We start from the raw sequence: 13,564 nt of genomic DNA on the forward strand, positions 1-13,564 counted from the left end.
CATCTATTTATCCTTCATTACATATTTATTCCTTCCTTCCTTTCTCCTCATTCAGTCTCCATGTTCTCTCCGTATAACAGTTTTTAATTTACTTCTTCTTATTCTGACGTTTATCATCGCCTCCTTCCCTTAACACATCTACGTCCTTTCATACTCTCAAGGATTTACATACTCCTCTTTATTTGATTTTTTTATCAGTTTCGTCTTTCTTTCTTTCTTTCTTCTCATTTTCATATTCTTATACACTCCTTTTTCTTCTCTTCTTTTCATTCTTCTTTAGGACATATGTAAATCACCGAGATAGGGACACCGAGGATTTCCCAGCAGGACATCAGCATATCTCGTCTCAGGAAATGTTCCTCCATTATCACATCCTCCCTAATCAATGGGACACTGGGACACTCTGACAACAGTTTCTGAGGACACACTGTATTATACTCGCGTTATTACTTCACCAGTGGGACACGGATCCTTCCTCTATCCACATTTTGGGACATACACGCATTCCACCATCATTAGTGGGACATGGGAATTTTCTTTATCTTTATTTTAGGACATGTACACCTTCCTCCTTCACCAGTGGGACATAGAACTTTTCTTATTCCCATTTTGAGGACATACACGTATTCCTCCTTTACTTAGATACGGTTCTCCTCTATTTCCACAATTTAGGACATACACGCCCCACTTCCTTCAGCATTGGGACATGTCTCTTCCCATATCCACTTCTTGGGAAAACACACACACACACACATGCGAGCTTCCTTTCAGTTGGACAAAAATCCCTCCTATACCCACACACACACACACACGTAACGAAGACATTCATTCACAGTCTCCTCCTCCCTGTTTCTTCCTACTTAACCTGACCCTCCCTTTCTTGCCAACCTCCCCGCCCCTCGTCCTCCTCCTCCTCCTCCTGCTCCTTATCCCTCCAAACCACCTCCTCCTCCTTCTCATCCCTCCCCTGCCTGTCTCTGTCACTTCCACCTTTATCCCCCCCCTCTCTCTCTCTTACTTACCCGCCTCTACTTGTCTATCTAATTTTAACCGTACCTCTCTGTCTACTTCTATCTACTGGTTTTTACCTGTTCCTTTATTTATTTATTTTTCTCTATCTATCTACTTGTTCCTATCTATCTATCTATCTATCTATCTATCTACATGAGTCAAACCAACAACAACCGGAGTCCTGGCAACATACCCCCTCAGCTTCAGGTAACCAATAAGTATAACACAATTACCTTTACATCTCAGGTACATAGACTCTGAATTAATTTGGTTCCTGGTGAGTGTATTTCAGGTATCTGGGGGGGGGGGAACCTGTGGCCGAGAGTTGATTTTGTGAAATATTTAGTATCAAGGAAACAGATGATAAAGGGATATTACTGTTAACAGAAATATGAATGAAGTAATGATTGTAAGATGGTGAACACGGGGGGAAAAGTGTATCAAAAGGAACATACATACATACATACATACGCATCTTTTCTTCTTCTAAAAAAAATTGTAACTAAAGGAAAAAAGGAACAAATATTCAACGTAATTTTGAAGCTTCTTTATTCAGCAACACACAACGATCTCTCATACACTGACAACAACTTAATGGTAAACTGTACACGGCCGCTACGACGTAAATAAACATACCAACACGCGTCATCAATCTAGGGAGCGGAATACGTGTGTCAATATTCAGGTCTGTTAGTACACCGCCCGATAAGGTGAGACCCATTCATCTCCTCTTAATTAATCGACCAGTTGAAAATACTTAACCGGGACAGGAGTATACGATGCGCACACTAATACTCGGTTCATTAAAAAAATATCACAAATTAGGGAAGACTTTCATGTAATTTATGGAATGGCATGGATGTGTTCCCATTCCATAAGTCTTCGTCCAAGCTGGCCCACCTTGGTGTTAGGAGCCAGTTACCGTCGACGTCTCGCGAGATATTGAGGAGCGGGAAGTAGCCAACACAAGGTAAACAGTCTCTTGGCGTCATCACCACGGCAATATTTACAAAATAAGGGTACAAACTAGACGGTAACTCCGCCGTCGTGTGGCTCTCCTGGGCATAAGCGAGGCTGACTCCACTCGCATCTACCACCCTGGAATTTCGTGAATGGCCCGCGGCTTGTTTGAACGTAGTCTGGTGCTCTCCTCCATCTCAAACACCTCCAGATTTTGAATTCTGAAGCCGTATTTCAGCCAAATTACGGACACTAACGCTGATATAGAGAACCGAGCGCTGTTGCAAAGTGATTCCCTAGCCTTCGATAACCTATAAGTTACATGAAGTAGGACGTTCTCGCCTGATATAAATGTTTTGATCGGCTACCGGCAAGCGAGGCCCCTCCGCTGAAAGGGGTGCTGGCCACGGGACTTGTGATTACCTGTTCCACCACCATGTCGTTCTCTTTGAGATTTACAGCACTCGATTCGCTTCGGTTTGTCAGGCCCCACATAGAGGCATCACAAAGCTATGATAAAGGTCGGACACCAACCCACATCACGGTGACGTTCTCCCAACCTCACACCGAGTCACACGACCGCCCGAGATGAGGACGAGTTGATCTACCTCAAGCGGCGCCCACTTGAAATTCATAACCCAGGTGTTCAAGGCTTCTAACCATAAGATCCCTAACTTTATATTCTCATCTGTGACTGGAGTTGAGGAAGCTCTTCTACCTATGGCAGAGTTTGAGTGCAGCTATGCCGATCATCATCTCTGTGTCGTAACGTAACAAGGGCGATTAAACACATTCTTTTATCTACCTTTCGGGACACAAACTTTAAATTATTCATTCTATATGTGTATTAATGAGTGATTTAATGTATATGTAAGGAATAAAATAAAATAAAAGGTGAACTGTAGGACAAGGCAACAGACATCAATATTAGCGGTGTGTGGCGTGTGAGACAGACAGAGATAGACAGGCATATGTCAAGTGTGTCCAACAGAGGCGTGTGACCCATAGACAACAGTCAGGTAGTGCAGGGTGCCATGCCAGTGCCACCATACACACGTCCTTGTTACTCTGAGCTGTCACCTGAGGCCCTGACCTACTGATCTGTAAGAGGATTAATTCTCCTTATGTCTCTCTCTCTCTCTCTCTCTCTCTCTCTCTCTCATTTACTAGCTCTATGTCCTTTAACTCCCCTTCTTTGACACTCTATCGATACCTGCTTCTTCTTTCGTTGCCGTTCGCTCATTTTCTCTCTTTAAATTCTCTCTCTCTCCCTCTATCTCTTTTTATCCTACCCTTTCATGGTCCTTTCCTCTCCCATCTCCGTCTCTCCTTCCCTTCTCCGTCCCCTTCCGTCTTTCCGTCCCGCCATCCCTCCGTCTCCTCTCCCACCCTCCGACTCTTCTCCCACCCTCCGTCTCCTCTCCCTCCTTCTCACTCACCCCCCATCCTCCCTTTCCCTTACATCGATTCTCGGCCCACTTCTCCAGCCACCTTTATCGAATTACGTCTCCTACCCTGAGCTCATCGCTCTTCAAACGCGTATTTTTTTCTGTAACTCCCAAACTTTGTCGCAAAAAAATATTGTAACGAAGAGAAAGCGTTTCACTCCAGAGGCTAAGACTTAGAGGGTGGGAGACAATCTCTCTCTCTTTCTCTATCTCTATCTTTCATCTGTTGCTGCTGCTGCGTTCTCTTCTCTCTTTCTCGCTTTGCTTGTTTTTATTTGTTCATGCTCTGTCTCTCTCTCACTCTCTCTACTGGAACATAACTTGGGAAAGAGAGAAAATAGGTAAGGAAAGAAAGAAAATAGCGCAAGATCGGAAAAAAAGAGGAAGAAAGATATCGAGAGCCAGAAATAGATGAAGGAGGGAGACACAGATAAAGGGACAGATAATAAAAATAAGATATAGACAACGAAAGCGAAAAAGAGACGTAAGATGGATTGGAATTATTATTATTATTATTATTATTATTATTATTATTTTGTTATTATTTTATTATTTTATTATTATTATTATTATTATTATTATTATTATTATTATTTTGTTATTATCTTATTATGTATATTTATCATTATTGGTTATTTGGTTATTTTTACTTTAATATTACTATTATATTAACAGTTACTGTTTTGTCAATAACTTTCTGTATTGTTTTTCATTATTTTTTTAATTATTATAACAGCAATGATACTACTACTACTACTACTACTACTACTACTACTACTACTACTACTACTTTTTTTTAACGTGGTCTCCAGCCTCCCCCAATAGCCACACCTTCGCCGCCATTTTACTACTACTACTACTACTACTACTACTACTACTACTACTACTACTAGCCCTAAGAAGATAAGCTATAAACACAACGTAACAGTCAGACAAACCTTCCCTGGGTAATGAGAACTCTAATGTATATTGAATTCTGGTGACCCTTTGAGTGGATCGGCAGAGGCACCACCACCACCACCACCACAGATGTTTTGATTAAAAAACATGACAGGAGATGTTAGTGTAGGGGAGGAAGAGGTCGTGGTGGATAGTGGCAGGTGATTGTGGTTAGTGGTGGTTGTGGTGGTGTTAGTGATAGATAATAGTAATGGTGGTGGTAGATAGTGGTGATGCGTGGATAGTGATGGTTGCGGTGGTGGTTGATGGTGGAAGTGGTGATGGTGATTAGTGGATGATGGTTACTAATAAATAATAATAGTGAGTTTAGGAAAATACAAAAGAAAGTGCCAAAAATACAACCTATTGTTCTTTGAGTCTCCGGAAAAGTAGCGAAAATATCGGACAGTCGTAAGGAAAGACTTAAAGAAGCAAGAGGTATAGTGGGGGGGCGGGGGTGAGAAGGAAGGAAGGAGAAGGAGAAGACAAGGAAGGAGTGAACAGATGTCTTTAACAGGTGTCTGAAGGCTGTTCCTTTAATGTGTGCTTGAGGAAGTAAGACGTCAAGAAGCTATTGTTAATGGTTGAGTTCTCATGAGAGATTATGTGTTTATTTAGTCTCTTTTATCTCTCTCCTTCTCGCTGTTTTCTCTTTTTCTTATGTCTTCTTCTTCTCGCTGTTCTCTTTTTATTTTCTCTTTTCTTCTCGCTGTTCTCCTTTTCTTATCTCTCTTCTTCTCCTTTGTTTCTTTTCCTTTCTTTCTTCTCGCTGTTCTCTTTTTCTTACCTCTCTTCTTCTCTTTGTTCTCTCTTATCTTCTCGCTGTTTTCTCTTTTTCTTGCTTTGTCTCTCTCTTCTTTTTCATTTTTTTCATTTTATATGATCTTTTACATTACTGTGTGTGTGTGTGCGCTTGTCGCGTTTTCATTATCTCTCTCTCTCTCTCTCTCTCTCTCTCTGCTTGTCTTTGTATCTGTCGCTGTTTCTTTTCTAGACTCTCTTTACTCTCTCTTTCTCTTTCTCTGTCTCTTTCTCTTTTTCTCTCTCCTGTTTAGCTCTTTCTCCTGAACCAGTTAAGAGACATTAAAGTTTAGGTGTCAGTAGTGTCAGTACCATCGAGCCTGACCGCTCTCGACCACCACCACAGTGTCCTGACTAGTAGTGCTGACACACCTTTAACACACACACATACACACACACACGACGGGCTGTTGAAAAACATTTGCGCTCTCTCTCTCTCTCTCTCTCTCTCTCTCTCTTTCATCTCTGTACAGTTTTTCTTTCTTTCCGTCTACTTGCCTCGCTGTCTGTCTGTCTGGCTGTTGATGGCTGATTTATCCTATTCCGTAGCCAAATCTTGTATATTCATTGGCTTGCGGCAGTACAGTATGTCTAATGAATATACAAAAAACATTTCCTGACGCTTCCCGGATATATTTGCTGACACTTGTAAATATATTGACTCAATCCTGTAATATATCGCACATATTTGCTGACGCTGTCTTCAAGCTTTCGGCAATATATCGCATATAATTGTTGAGACTTTCAGTATTATATCACTTTATTTGCTGACATCTCCTGTAATGCGTCAGTAATATATCGCATGTATTTGCTGACACTTTCAGTATTCCATCACTATATATGCTGACGCCTACTGTAATGAATCAGTTATATATCGCATTTGTTTGCTGATATCTTCAGTTATTATATCGGTGACATTAGCTGTAATCTATCACTAACATAACACTTATATTGGCTGACATCTCCAGTTATATACCAGTTTAAAACACCAGAGAAGGACACAAAAAACAGATGATTCAAGACTCCTGTTTTTCTCGCTGTCTAATTGCCCGTCTCCCTCTGTCAATCCCCTGTATAGACGGTCCACTATCGGTAACTCATTGATACTAATTGATATAAAAGATAAAAGGAGTTGGATGATCTGTCGCATAGTCAGTATTAGTCAAGTTTTTGATGGTGGAAATATTTTGCGATTTTTTTTTTGGTGGGGGACAAATAATGAAGTTCTATTTTTTTGCTAGTCGTGGATTAAATTCTCAAAAATTAATATAATATTTTTTTTTGTCGTTTCGTCATTCCTGGTCTTAATTATCGGCCAAAAAAAGTATCTATATTTTTGTCGTCTAGTTAACAATAGCCCAATTTAGGTTAAATAATAAACTGACGGTAACATAGTTTTTACAAATAAATTCAAAAAAAATAAAAAAAATAACAATATTCCTTATCATTCAATCAGTAATAATCATAACCCATATTCCAAAATAAATCAATAATCAATTTTTCGTCCAATTGTCCTTAAAATTACCAAATATTATTAAATTATCCGAGAGGAAAAAATAGATGGCTTACTCTCAGATTAACAAATTATCAACAGAAAAAAAATCGGTCAGGCAATCAATAATGGTGTAAGTTCTTAGCGCTTATCGTTGGTCATTTATCTCTAAGGGAAATATATATCTTAATTAAAAACATTGATTTACTATTAATTTGTACTGAGGTGAGCGTCAGATCACCAGAGTTGATATTTAAGTGTTATGATGTAGAGTAATTGTGTAAATATATGAGTTGGGAAATGTGTCGCTGTTATTGAATGTTTGTGTGTCTGTGTCTGTCTGTTTAATAATAATAATAATAATAATTAGTAATATCTAAATGTGTATGTACCAGAGGAGAGATCAAACACCCCCTCTCCATCCCTCCTCTTCCCTTCTCCACCCTCTCTCAACTTGATATAAACTTCGAGTACTGAACCGCGAACTCACTGTAAAAACAAAATTAACGATGTACCAGTCATAATAAATCCCACGGAAAGCCGCATTAACATCGCAAAATTATAACGAAATATATATAATGTAACAGTGGCTTTGAATTATAACGAAAAAGCGTAAAAACAATGGTATTCTGTCTTCTATGATAAAACCACCGCGAGAACGGCCATTGTGTAAATCTTGCACGCAGCAGGACGCCAACGTTAAGGGTGTGTTGTTATTGTTGGTGTTCAAGGCTGAGGGACAGACGGAGTACCTCAAGCGAGTAATCCCACGGTGTTTGGTTATTATTATTATTATTATTATTATTGCTGTTATTATTATTGCTGTTATTATTATTATTATTATTATTATTATTATTATTATTATTGCTGTTATTATTATTGCTGTTATTATTATTATTATTATTATTATTATTATTATTATTATCATTATCCTCAGCTTTAGTTCATTAACAAAAAGACAAATCAATTCTACTCCTCACCACTGTGAAAAACAAACTTGCTTCACTATATAACCAACTCGAATCGACTGTGACGTTTATTGTATAAATTTACATGGTGTCCGTTTAGAATTGCCAGCCATAGTGGTTTATACCCGGTTTCTGTAATTCTCCAGGTACCGATATCCGTACAAATGCCGATATCCATATAAGAACATAAGAACATAAGCCGATATTTGTACACGAGCTGGAATCCGCACAAATACCGGTATCCGTACAACTGTCGATATCCGTGCAAATGCCGATATTCGTTCAAGTGCCGATAATCATACACCGGCAGGTATCCGTACGTGCCAATATTCGTGCACATGCCGATATCCGTACAAGTACCGGTATTCATACACAAGCTGGTATCCGTATAAATACCGATATCCATACAAGTGCCGATATTCGTACACATACCGATATCCGCACAAATGATGATATCCGTACAAATGCCGATATCAGTACAAATTCCGATATCCGTACAAATGCCGTTTCCCGTACACGTGCTGATATCCTTATACATGACGATATCCGTATTGACAGGCCTATATGCGTACTTATGTCGATATCCGTACACATACCGATAACCGTACGCATACCGATATCAGTACACAAACCGGTATCCGTACATATGCCGATATCCATACACATGCTGATATCCTTACACATACCGATATTCGTACACATACCAATATCTGTACGCATACCGATATCCGTACACATACCGATATCCATACATAAACCGACATCCATACACACCTTTACCCGTACACATACCGATATCCTTACACATGCCGATATCCGTACATATGCCGATACCCGTGCACATACCGATACCCGTACACATACCGATATCCTTACACATGCCGATATCCGTACATATACCGATACCCGTACACATACCGATACCCGTACACATACCGATATCCTTACATATGCCGATGCACATACACATACCAATACGCATACCCCTAACGCGCACCCGTGTCTAGATTTGTCTTGCTCTAGGATGGTTGAGGCCAAGATGAGGATAATTAAGGCTTTTATCAGGTCACTTGTCTGTATGTATGTAAAAATTATATCAGTTAATCTCAGTCGTACTAAACCGCTAACGTCATTATAGTGTCCATAAAGGTGTAAAGAAATTCAAAAATGATGATGATGAGATGATGATGATGAGAATGAAAACAATGATGATGAAATAATAGTGCAAATTAACGATATTGATGATATAATTATATAAGTAACATTAACAAAATACTACTACTACTACTACTACTGATAATAATAATAATAATATAACCAACCAATTGTCTATCCAACCAAATTATCTATCCATCTATCCTCATAAATGACCTACCCTCTCTACAACAGACACATCCATACTCATTATCCATGCCCGTTGTACGCTAAGTAACGTAATGTTATTATTCTCCATTACATCCATACACTAATCCTGATTATCCCGGTAGTGTAATCTTGGAAGAGTTTTCAGGATTATCTCAACGTGCAATTCCCACCTGAGTTACACAACCACATATCTTTTTTTTACTATGCATAATGTTACCTGAAGCTTACCTAGTGTTTTGGCTTTGATGTTTTCGTCTTTACCCACCCAGGTTGGTCCTCCCCTTAAAAAAAAAAATGAAGAAAATTAGTCTTTGTATGGTACAGGAGGAATTTTTTTTTTTTGGAGGGGGGAGGGAGGGGCGAGGGGGTCTTTTGTTATTCGTCCGACATTGAAATATAAGAAAGATGAAATGAGAATAGAATGTATTTTATTCTTCTTTTATTCTAAATATTTTCTTTTTTATTATTTGTATTATTATTATTATTCATTTTTATTCATATTCTTCTTCTCCTTCCAGCTACTAATACGCTCTAAGGTGTTATCTATCGAAACTACTCAATCGTTATCTAATCTTAATATCCAAGACGGGGTTTCCACTTATTTTCTCTAATCACATGTAAATGATTTTCTGAATAGTATCTCCCAGGTGCTCTTCCTTATGCTCCAGGTGTGTTTTACCAATTAGCCGTTAACACTGATACATAACCTCTAGAATATGTCTTTCTCGAGTATACCAGACCAGGTTAATTAATATTTACCTACGTGTCTGTACTCATTAAGGTACAGGTAACACCCTTTATGATGTTATTTACCTCGTGGGACATTTATAGTTATCAACAAGCTTCAATTTATAAACTTAATTCTGGTCAATTTATTCTCTACGCTCTCAATATAATCTTAAACACTTGTATAAAGGTATTAATTCTCAAGCTCTTAATTCTCAAGCTCTATCTCGTAACTCTGCTCCACAAAGCTCACTCTTGAAGCTCTTAAGTCTCCAGTAACACTATCATGGTCGCTGGTGGCTACTTCAACACATACAGCGGTGAGGAGGTTTACTTGACGTCTCTCCAACACACAGACAACGCCAACACATAGCATCAATACACAACACCACCAACACAACACCACCAACACATCACCACCAACACAGCACCACCAACACAGCATCACCAACACAGCACCACCAACACAGCACCACCAACACAACACCGCACAGTGTCTAGAACCCAGAGAGAACTTCCCTACACAAACGCCTTCTGCTCCTACTACTACTTTAGGAAGACAGTGGTATGTCTGTCTGTCTGTCTGTCTATGTATGTATGGATGTATGGATGTATGGATGTATGTATGGATGGATAGATGGATGGATTAATTATCTCTACAATACATAGATAAAAGCATTACATTACGCCAAGCTTCACATTAATATCACACGCTTCGTTATCCATACGACATCAAAAGCCTTTAGTGATATATATAGAGAGTGTAGTTCTTTGTCACAGTAACAGAGAAAAATCCCGTTTTTATAGGTGTGTGTGTGTGTGTGTGTGTGTGTGTGTGTGTGTGTGTGTGTGTGTGTGTGTGTGTGTGTGTGTTTTACGCCCCATAAACACATCCTCACGTGTGGTTATATGTAAAATGAGTCAACATAAAGGAAGTTGAGGGAGAGTAAATCTTGATATGAAACTTTTTTTTTTCTCACGGTATCATATATTTTCTCACGGTACATTATACTTTCTCACTATACGTTTGGCGTTCCCGGGGTACATTTGGCATTCTCGTGGTATACGTTTGGCGTTCAATAGTATACTGTTGGGTTCTCTTACGGTGCATTTGGCGTTCCTGCGGTACATATGGTGCTTTCACGATAACTTTGTGGTACGCTTGAGGTTAGGTTAGGTTAGGTTAGGTTAGGTTAGGTTAGGTTAGGTTAGGTTAGGTTCCCCCGATGTAGTTGCCGTTCCCACCGTGTATTAGTCTTTCCCACGGTGCACTTGACGTTCCCACGGTGCACATTAGGCGTCTGGATAATTCCTCTTCATCGCGTGCATAAGTAACAATACTGCCGATTGTCTCTGTGTGGAGATTAAGCCGTTATTATTCTCGTCCTTGTTGGTTTTATTATTATTATTATTATTATCATTATTATTTTTATTATTTTTATTATTAATACCTTTTCTTATCATAATTACTGTATCATCATCATCATCATCATCATCATCATCATCATCATCATCATCGTCGTCGTCATTTCTACTTATCCAAATACGAAGACTTAAGGTATTTTTGGTTAGGTTAGGTTACATCTGGCTAGATTAAATAGGTTAGGTTAGCGTTAGTGTGATCAATCTTCAAGTGAAATAAGCTAGGGTGTCTAATCTTCAGGTAATACAAGAGTTTTAGGGAAATGTTAAGTTTATAATATGTAATGTGTCAAGTCGCTAGATTAGTATTACATTTCTCGTGCGTTAAGATGCGTTAGGTCCGTGAATACTAACTTTCGGATGAAAAATTGGCAAAATACGTAATATGCCCTAAGTCTATGAGAAATGCGTGTTGTGCGTTAAAATGCGTCAAATTACAGATGACTAACTCCTGATATACGTAATTATGCGTTAAATCGTTAAATTCTCCAGGTAGGTTGCATGCGTTTTAGTACGTAATTTCCCTGAAGACAAATAGTAAATTCAGTGTATTTAATGCGTCATGTTTCTACATCAATAAGTAGTTTCATGCGCTTTGTTACATCATTACACTAAAAAAACTCACCGTTCAACGTATTATATAACATTCATCAAGTCGTTAATGACTAAAAAAAAAAATATGAGTTTGCCACACGCTCTGTAATACCCCTTAACAAATCGCAACACATTAAATAAATTCGCTCAAGACTTTATACACAGGTGATAACTTTTACGATATGGTGCTTACCTCAACTGGCAGTAGCGACGGTGTTAATGGCCAGCTATATGCCAAACGAACCTTCTCCAGCCTTCTGCTCGTAGTGGAGATGGCTAACAACAAAGAGGTTTATTTAAGATCTTCGTGAGATGATTTTCTATCCGTAGTGATGATGATTTGTCGAACTGGCAGAGAGAGTGGACAGTCATATTTTATTGGGGTGAAAGACAGACAGACAGACAGACAGACAGATAGACAGATAAATATTCAGTGAAAATTATTATATGAAAAAATAAGAAAGGGATAGAAAAATGAATATAAGAGCAAAAGAGAGAGAGAGAGAGAGAGAGAGAGAGAGAGAGAGAGAGAGAGTACATGGAGCTAATTGGCACGAGAGGGGAACGAGCCTATAAATATTTCGCCAGCCCATACCTTTATTTTCGCTGCACTGTTTCTGTTTTACCTGTACTAACAGAGAGGTAATTGATACAGGACTGTAACGCTGGTGAGACTCACTGTATCCGCTGAGGAACAAAGAGAGAGAGAGAGAGAGAGATCATGATAAAACGGAAAAAGATATAGACGAATAAAGAAAAAGAAACAGACGAACAAAGAAAGAGAGAGACAAAAGAAAAAGAAATTTAGAACAGAGAAAGAGATATACATAGAAAGAGTGAGTGAGAAAATTTTGTATATTTTTTTATCATTTGTCACCTTTTTCGTTTTCTCTTCCCGTCTCTTTCTAGTCTATATCCCTTTGTGTCTGTTTATTTCTGTCTCTGCCTTTCTCTTTGTCTGTGCGTTTAGCTGTCTGTCTGTCTATACCTTTCTTTTCTCTTTCTTTCTCTCACTTTCTCTCTAGTATTATATAACTTACTATAACTGCAAATAGAAGATGGGCAAACGTTCGCCTGGCGTAGTTACCACAGGAGGGCCAGGCTCTCATAATTGCTCGTCCTGGCGCTGTTTTAGTGGTATTCGGCCTGTACTGGCATTCAGTAAGTACGGCATTTACTGACACTTCGCCACAGAGTCGATTACGGAGCAACGCCAGACGCACCTTCGTCAGTCTTCTTGTCCTGTTGTTCTGGACAATGACATTATGACCACAACGCAAAAACCTAACCTAACCTAACCATAACCTAACCTAACCATAATCTAACCATAACCTAACCTAACCTAACCATAATCTAACCATAACCTAACCTAACCAAACACTAACAAAGCAAAAAACATATAGAATTCGCAACATAAATACCCAGCTTCAGGAAAATACTGCCCATGGGTCGTTAAGATGGGACCCAAACACCCGCCTTTACTAACCTTACTGATTAAAATGTTTTCCGCGCGTGAGGGATACTTTATTTTATCAACGCTGTCACTAACCATCGTTCCGTTACTATTGTTGGCAGCTAACGAGAGAGAGCCCTGGTGCATTAGTTATGTCCAAGCCGGAAATAGTAGACTAGAACTTTTTAATCAAATATAACTGCAACCAGAGATTTTAATTTTTGTTTTTGTGTTGAATCTACATAATCAGTTGCCATTAGTAGACATATAGGGGTAGTGGTGGGAATGGTGGTAATGATGTCAGTGGTATAGTGGTGACAGTTGTGATGACGGTGGGGATGATGATGATGATGATGTTGATGATGATGATGATGGTGTCGCTGCC

This window comes from Homarus americanus, unplaced genomic scaffold, assembly GCF_018991925.1.
Source record: "Homarus americanus isolate GMGI-L3 unplaced genomic scaffold, GMGI_Hamer_2.0 scaffold16430, whole genome shotgun sequence".
Lineage (NCBI taxonomy): Eukaryota > Metazoa > Arthropoda > Malacostraca > Decapoda > Nephropidae > Homarus > Homarus americanus.